The sequence below is a fragment of the Protopterus annectens genome, chromosome 3.part0, assembly GCF_019279795.1.
Source record: "Protopterus annectens isolate FY-2018-M chromosome 3.part0, PAN1.0, whole genome shotgun sequence".
NCBI lineage: Eukaryota > Metazoa > Chordata > Ceratodontiformes > Protopteridae > Protopterus > Protopterus annectens.
Window position 1 is genome coordinate 67999396 of NC_056731.1, and position 7603 is coordinate 68006998.

Sequence of the window (7603 nt, forward strand, 5' to 3'; positions counted from 1 at the left end):
CTGCAGGGGCTCAAGAAAAGATTGCTTCGCAGCTAGGAACCCTTAATTCCATTGCTAACTCCTCCATGCGGCTAATATCTTATGCTGCGGATGGAGCGAGTAGAGCAGGCACAGGTGTGGCTCTTAGACGCCAAGCCTGGATGCGGCTATGTGATTTTGCGGATCCCTTTAAGGCGTCCTTCACAAATTCTCCCTTTGATGGGTCAGCTTTGTTTGGCCCTCAGGTGAAGGAAACCTTGACCAGGTGTGAACAGGACGGCAAGACTCTTTCTGCTGTTGGAGTCCGTTTTCCACCCCTTCTAGGCCTTATCCCAAAGGACAGAAGGGTGGAAAGATGTGGTTCCGTAAATCCCAAGGAGTCACGCGGATTCACGTGGTCAGTTTACCCCTAGAGGCAGAGGGGTAACAACAACAGGCGCGCTCTAGAGGCAGAGGGGGTCCAAGAACCAGGGAAACAGGAGCCTCTCTCTGATAAGCCCTTTCAGCATCCCTGAGGTGTTGCCCGGCTGTCCCTCCTTGGAGGCAGTCGGGAAGATATCACTGTACCCAGAAGCCTGGCATTCCCTCACTCAAGACAGATGGGTACAGTCGATCATATCCAAGGGTTACATAATTCCTTTCGAGGAAAGTCCCTTCCCTCAAGTTCCCTTCCAGATGTACCACCCGGTCTAAGGGACATTGCAGAGTTAGAAATCGCAAAACTACTGCAAAAAAGAGCCATTCAGCCAGTTACAATAGACCATTCAGAGCCCAGAATCTACTCAAGGTTCTTTTTGGTCCCCAAAAGGCGGGAGACTGGAGACCAATATTGGATCTCAGCAGACTCAACAAGTCTGTCAGGAGGACAAGATTCCGAATGGTCACTCTTCAGTCAATTCTGCCCTTCTTACAGAAGGACAACTGGATGTGCTCAATAGATCTTCAGGACGCGTACTATCACATCAAAATTCAGAGGCGCTCCAGGAGATTTCTCCGCTTTCGGCTCGGGTCCAGTCATTTCAGTTCAGAGCCCTGCCCTTTGGTCTCACTAAAGCCCCCAGACTGTTCACCAAACGCATGGCAGTGGTCACGGCTCACCTGAGGCGTCAAGGATTCCAGGTGTTTCCGTATCTCGACGACTGGCTCCTGTCAGCCACCACCAGGCATCAGCTTATACAAGCCAGGGATTACACAATAGACCTTTGTTCTCATTTAGGCATCTCAATCAACTTCGAAAAGTCATCCTTATCGCCCTGCCAGTCTATTACCTTCATAGGCGCAAACTTAGACACTGTTCAGATGTCAGCTACCCTTACAGAACAAAGAGTTTCAGACATTCAGACTCATGTCAGGATCATTCTGGCCAGCAAGAAAGTACAGGCCAGAATGGTTCTAAAGGTATTAGGTCTCATGGCTGCGGCCATTACTCTTCTTCCCCTGGCTCGATTCTACATGCGCCTCCTTCAGTGGATGCTGTTCACACAGTGGTCATACCAGCAACTCCCAATGCGTTACCAGATTCTGGTGACACAGACATGCAAACAGCATCTTGCTTGGTGGATCACATCGTCTCAGGTTCACCAAGGCAGGTGCTTTGTACCCCGTCCCGATAGCCACTGTCACCACGGATGCCTCCCTGATCGGGTGGGGGTCATTATCAGGGCAGGATGGTCCGTGGGGCGTCGCAACCGTTCGAGTACCATCTGCACATAAATGTCCTGGAGATGAGAGCAGTGCTTTTAACGTTGCAAGCCCTCAACGCCTTTCTTCCCGTGGGGACAATTGCAGTCCACACAGACAACATGTGTGTAGTTTGGTATATCAACAAACAGGGCGGAACCAAGTCCTACCCCTTATGTCGAAGCGCTCAGACTTTGGCAATGGGCGATCTCCTCTCATCGGTTTCTGGTAGCAACGCATATCCCTGGGAAAACCAACATTATAGCGGACAGATTGAGCAGAGCTATCCTCATGCCTCACAGTGGTCTCTCAAGCAATCTATAGCGGAAGAGATTTTTCTGGAATGGGGTCGTCCATGTTGCGATCTTTTGCTACTCCCCAAAACAGCAAATGTCCAGACTTCTTCAGCCTCTTCCTCTATCAGGCCATCCCCCAGAGGCGCTCTGACCCAGGATTGGCCCCAGGGACTTCTTTATGCCTTCCTCCATTTCCTCTGATCCCTCAGGTGATCCAGAAAGCTACCGTTTGAGAGCCAAATTGATTCTCATTGCCCTTACTGGCCTCGACAAGTTTGGTTCCCGTTCCTCCATCATCACCTTTTGGTGCAGCCGTGGCATCTGGACCCAGTGCCAGATCTACTGATTCACCAATCCGGTCAGCTGCACCGGTCAATCCCTTCTCTCAACCTCACAGCATGGTTGCTCCACTTCCTTCCTTAGCCAGGCTTCCTTTGATCTCTAACCCAGTTAGAGACATCATAGTAGCTTCACTAAAATCCTCTACCAGGAGGATTTACACAAGCAAATGGAAACGTTTCTCTTATTGGGCTAAGGCCCAAAATATTGATCCTTTACTGCCCCTGTTCAGGCAGTTCTGGACTTCTTAGCAGAGATTTTTCATGCAGGCTCCTCTTCTTCCACAGTCAGAGTTCAATTGGCTGCTATTTCTAATTTTCATGTCGGGATAGCAGATCATAATATTATGTCCCATAGGCTCTGCAGGGCCTTCTTGAAAGGCATTTTCCTACTAAAGCCTCCAATCAGGAATCCTCCTCCTCAGTGGGATCTAAATTTAGTCCTGCCATCCTTGATTCTTCCCCTTGAGCCAGCTGTTTCTTGTTCCCTGAAATATGTTTCTTGGAAAACTTTATTGCTAGTGGCTATTACATCTGCCAGGAGGGTGTCTGAACTTCATGCTCTTTCGTTAGGACCCCGCTATTTGATTTTTCACAAAGACAGAGTATCTTTGAGAACTAATCCATCCTTTTTACCTAAGGTCGCTTCAAAAAACAATCTGAATCAATCCATTGATCTCCTGTATTTTTTCCTAACTATTCAGATAGAGGCTGAACAAAAGCTACATTATCTTGGCGTCCACCGTCAACTTAGATATTATTTGGACAGAACAAAAATTTAGAAAATCTGATCAACTTTTTGTTTCCTATGCGGATAATAAAAAGGCCTTCCTGTTTCTAAAGTGACTTTGTCCAGATGGCTTTCTTCGGTCATCACTGAAATTTATACGCTCAGGGAAAACAGCTGTGCTCAAAACCTAAAGCACATTCAACTAGGAGTTTAGCTACTTCTACAGCTTTTCAAGCTAGACTTCCTTTGGACACTATTTGTGCAGCGGCCACTTGGGCCACTCCTCACACTTTTGTTTCCCATTACAAATTGGACTTGGCCTCCAGGGACAGAGCCAGTTTTGGCTCTACAGTCCTCAAGAGTTTGTTCATTGAGCCACCCAGGATAGAGGTGCTAGGGACGGTCCCATCAAGCAAGAATGAAGGCGAGATTGACAACTTAACATTAAGAAGTTATGTACCTACCATAACGTTCCATGTTGTTGTCTTCTCTAGCCTTCTTTCTTCGACCCTCCCTCCTTCCCCGTGGCCTGGACAGACCTTGTATAAGAAACTATTATGCTAAAGACCATTCAGACCTGGTCCTTTTTTCCATCTGTAAGTTTCTTCTTCCTTTGGGAAGTATTTTATGCTTGGTGTTATTGCCCTTTGTCAACAAACGAGATCTGGGTACTTACCGCCTTCCATCTTGGGATATGGGGCTGCCTCGAGCTGGTAAAAGGAGTTCTTGAGCTAAAGCAAGTGCAGTGGAGCCGAGGATCGGCTCCGAACCCATCAAGCAAGAAAGAAGGCGAGAGAAGACAACTAACATGGAACGTTATGGTAGGTACATAACTTCTTATTACCCTCATTCCCTGCCTGCAACAGGAGTTTTGATGGTGGGCAAAAGCCTGTCACCACAACACGGGACAGCCATTCACCTTACCTACAGCCAGGCAGACACTGATAACAGATGCATCAGATTATGCCTGGGGGGCCCATATGGCAGGAAGGTGTATTCAGGGCACAGGGTCCACAAGGCAAATGCATCTACATATCAATCAAAAAGAGATGCTAGCTGTTAAGAATGCCCTGACAGCCTTAAAGGATCTACTTCATCCAGGACAACTACCGATAAAGACGGACAATACTACAGTCATGTGGTACATAAACAAGCAAGGAGGCACACATTCCTACCCCCTCTGCAGACTAGCCATGAACTTGTGGGACACAGCATTGACTTACAAAGTACATCTGCAAGCACAATTCCTGCCAGGAAGGATAAATACTCTGGCAGACGAACTAAGCAGAAACCTAATGGATCCCCAAGAGTGGAAATTGGATCCGCAAGTCTTCAGCATGATAACAAGGAACTGGGGATGCCCGGACATAGACCTATTTGCCTCCCCTCACAACTGCCAACTACAGAGATTCTGCACAAGGACTTATCACAAGCAAGCATGGAAAGTAGATGCTCTATCTTTCAGCTGGAAAACCTAACAGTATATGCCTTTCCTCCTCTGCCTCTCCTCCCCAAGGTACTCCTCAAGGTCAGACAAGAGAAGCCAAAAATGATACTGATTGCCCCAGACTGGCCCTGCCAGCACTGGTACCCAATCCTAAAGAGCTTGTCTCAATGCCCAGCTTGGACATTACCTCAAATTCCTCACTTATTGACCCAGCAAGACAGTCAGATACTGCACAGCCAACTCATGACCTTAAACCTGGCAGCATGGCAGATGATGTAGCCATTCAAGACACACCGCTCTCTAAAGCAGTGATGGATGTTATTTTGGAGGCCAGGAGGCCTAGCACCAGAAAATCTTATGCAGAAAAACGGAAGAGATTCTGTGCTTGGAACCAGGCACAAGGTATTGACACGATTGTTCCAAATATTCCTCAGATTTTGCAATACTTAACCGAGATGCTGGATAAAGGCCTTTCCTTTTCATCAATTAAAATCCATGCCTCTGCCATTTCAGCTCATTACAATACAGAACCATTTATTGTTTTCTCATCCATTACTAAGGCAGTACCTCAGAGGGGCCAAAAACATAAGACCTCCAAGGAGAGCACCAATACCTGCATGGGACGTCAACTATGTCTTGGAAAAACTCACACTGCCTCCGTTTGAGCCAGTCTCTGCAGCTGATATAAAATTCTTATCCTGGAAAACAGCTCTGCTCCTAGCAATAACCTGCACTAGATGAGTCTCAGAGTTACAGGCACTCATGGCTGTGGAACCTTTTTATCATTTTCCATCCTGACAGGGTTCCCCTGAGGACAAACCCTACATTTTATGCCTAAGGTAGTATCCAATGTGGCCCTTAACCAAACAATTAATTTGCCTACATTTTTATCCAAACCCACAGAATAAGGGTGAGAGACTTCTGCATTCTTTGAACATTCACAGGCAGCTACGCTTCTACTTGGACAGAACCAAAGCTTTCAGAAAGACTGAACAACTTCTAGTGGCATATGCTGCAGGATCACAAGGAAAGCCTATCTCAAAGCAGACTATTTCAAAGTGGATAGGCCACTGCATTCATTTCTGCTATTCACAGCATGGCAAATCAGTGCCTAAGGGCATTAGGCCACATTCAACCAGAGCAGCAGCCACTTCAGCAGCCTTCCTCAGAGGAGTACCAACCAAAGACATCTTAGAGGCTGCAACTTGGAGTTCAGTGTATACTTTTACAAAGCACTATCACTTACCTCTCTACTGTAAATCCAGGACAGGCTTTGCCACTGCAGTTCTGCAGGGCCTGATAGCCTCTCCTAATCCTATTTAGCACCAGCCTCCCAACCTTAGCTTTGGGATTCAACCCAATTGTAATGACTGCAACAGTGAAACACGATGAACATAGTACAGTTGTGTACCTACCATAAATGTAGATGTTCGAGTGTATTCACTGTTGCAGTCCAGGTTACCCTCCCACCATCCCCCTTTGCTGGGACTTATCTCTGCTTCTCTATTCTATACAACCTATGTGGTGTATTTGCTTGTAGATGAAGGAAAAGTTGTTTTTTGTGCATGCATGCTTATTGGCATAATTTAGCCTACCATTTTAGGGGCACCTGACATCTGGGGCAAGAAAAACTGAAGAAAATGGCATCGGCTGCATCTTTTATACACCTGGCGCACTGATGTCAGGGAGGAGGCGACAGCAACTGACGCCGGACCTAGACTTTTTGGAACTCGGGCCGACTGCGGGTAGCCTGCCAGCAGGATAACCCAATTGTAATGACTGCAACAGTGAATACACTCGAACATCTACATTTATGGTAGGTACACAACTGTACTTTTTAGTGCTGCTAAACTGCATGTGTGCAAAATCTAAATTTTAAGTAATTTTGGTTATGGGAGCACAATGTTAGTGTTGTTCCACATCCAGAAAAGGGTCTAAAGTAGTGAGCCAGAAAAGGGTCTATAGTGAGCCAGTAACTCAAGGGATATATGTCTTAATATAGCATCTAGCCAGTGAATTCACTCTGATGCAGATGTCTGTGTTGTGTTTGGGATGAGTCTCCAGACTTTGTGAAAAAATTAAACCCAAATCGTAAGCTAGACTGACCCCAGTTTCTCCAACCATACATTTTTCCTGGAATACTTTTTTGGCGGTTAGGGAGGATTGTATTCATTAACCAGATAAGGCTCATTAACATATGAAAGGATCCACAATACAGACTGCAGGGCAACTTTAGAGTAATAGACAGTCATGCTAAACAGCATGTCTTTGGAAGGTGGGACAATGCTAGAATGGCTGGAGGAAACACACACACACACACACACACACACACACACACACACACACACACACACACACACACACCTCAGTGTAACAAGCATTAGTAATAGTTTCCACACAAATGAGAAATGATTTGGAACTGTTCATACTGGAGCAGTAAGAGGGCCAATCTTTAATACTTCCAGACTGATTTAAGGCAGTTTTCCTGTGTATACACAAATGTGTATCTAAAACTAGTCTCTGGAAGTATCTTTGACATTTTTCTGTATACCAGTATGTCGCAGCATAATTTTCCTTGATGCTGGCCTTATATATTTGTGAGTTATTAGAATAACTGCAGATCAGCAATGTCTACATTTGACAGACAGGAAGTGAACTTCCAAAACCACCTATATTACGGCTGAATGGAGCTCTAGGCAGAACTTTGGATGAGCATGTTTGTGGGGCATTGAATGAAAAATACAGAGAGAGAGAGAGAGAGAGAGGTTTTGCTAATGACCTTTTAATGTTTAAAAGAAAATCGTATTTTTACTGCTTCATAACATGCAGAGGGATATTAATGCTTTTAACATTATGGATTTTTTTTTTAAACATTGGTATGCATTATGACTTTAAAGGCCCTCCACATTTTGCTCCATGACCCTTGCTAGGTGTTAAAAAAAAATCTATTGGACAAAATTAAGCAGACATAAAGTATCCCCTTGCCAGTGTCTTGCATATGAAACGCAGTGTTATGCCACAGGCTTATGTAAGAGGAGAAACCAAAATTAAATTTTTTTTTTTTTGTCTTGTCTCAATAGGTTTTTTTTATCATCATGGCAATACATGTGGGATGTACCGGAGTTTGACTGTT

General features: G+C 45.4%; 1 protein-coding gene across 1 annotated transcript in view; it reads left to right on the forward strand.

Annotated features, from left to right (window-relative positions):
• Nucleotides 1-7603, forward strand: part of ANKS6 (ankyrin repeat and sterile alpha motif domain containing 6) — a 1232679-nt gene that overhangs the window by 55672 nt on the left and 1169404 nt on the right. The window contains exon 2 of the mRNA XM_044064590.1: nucleotides 7551-7603. This exon is cut by the window's right edge and continues 831 nt beyond it. The gene's annotated coding sequence lies outside the window, so the exon portion shown is untranslated. The remainder of the gene's footprint in view (nucleotides 1-7550) is intronic.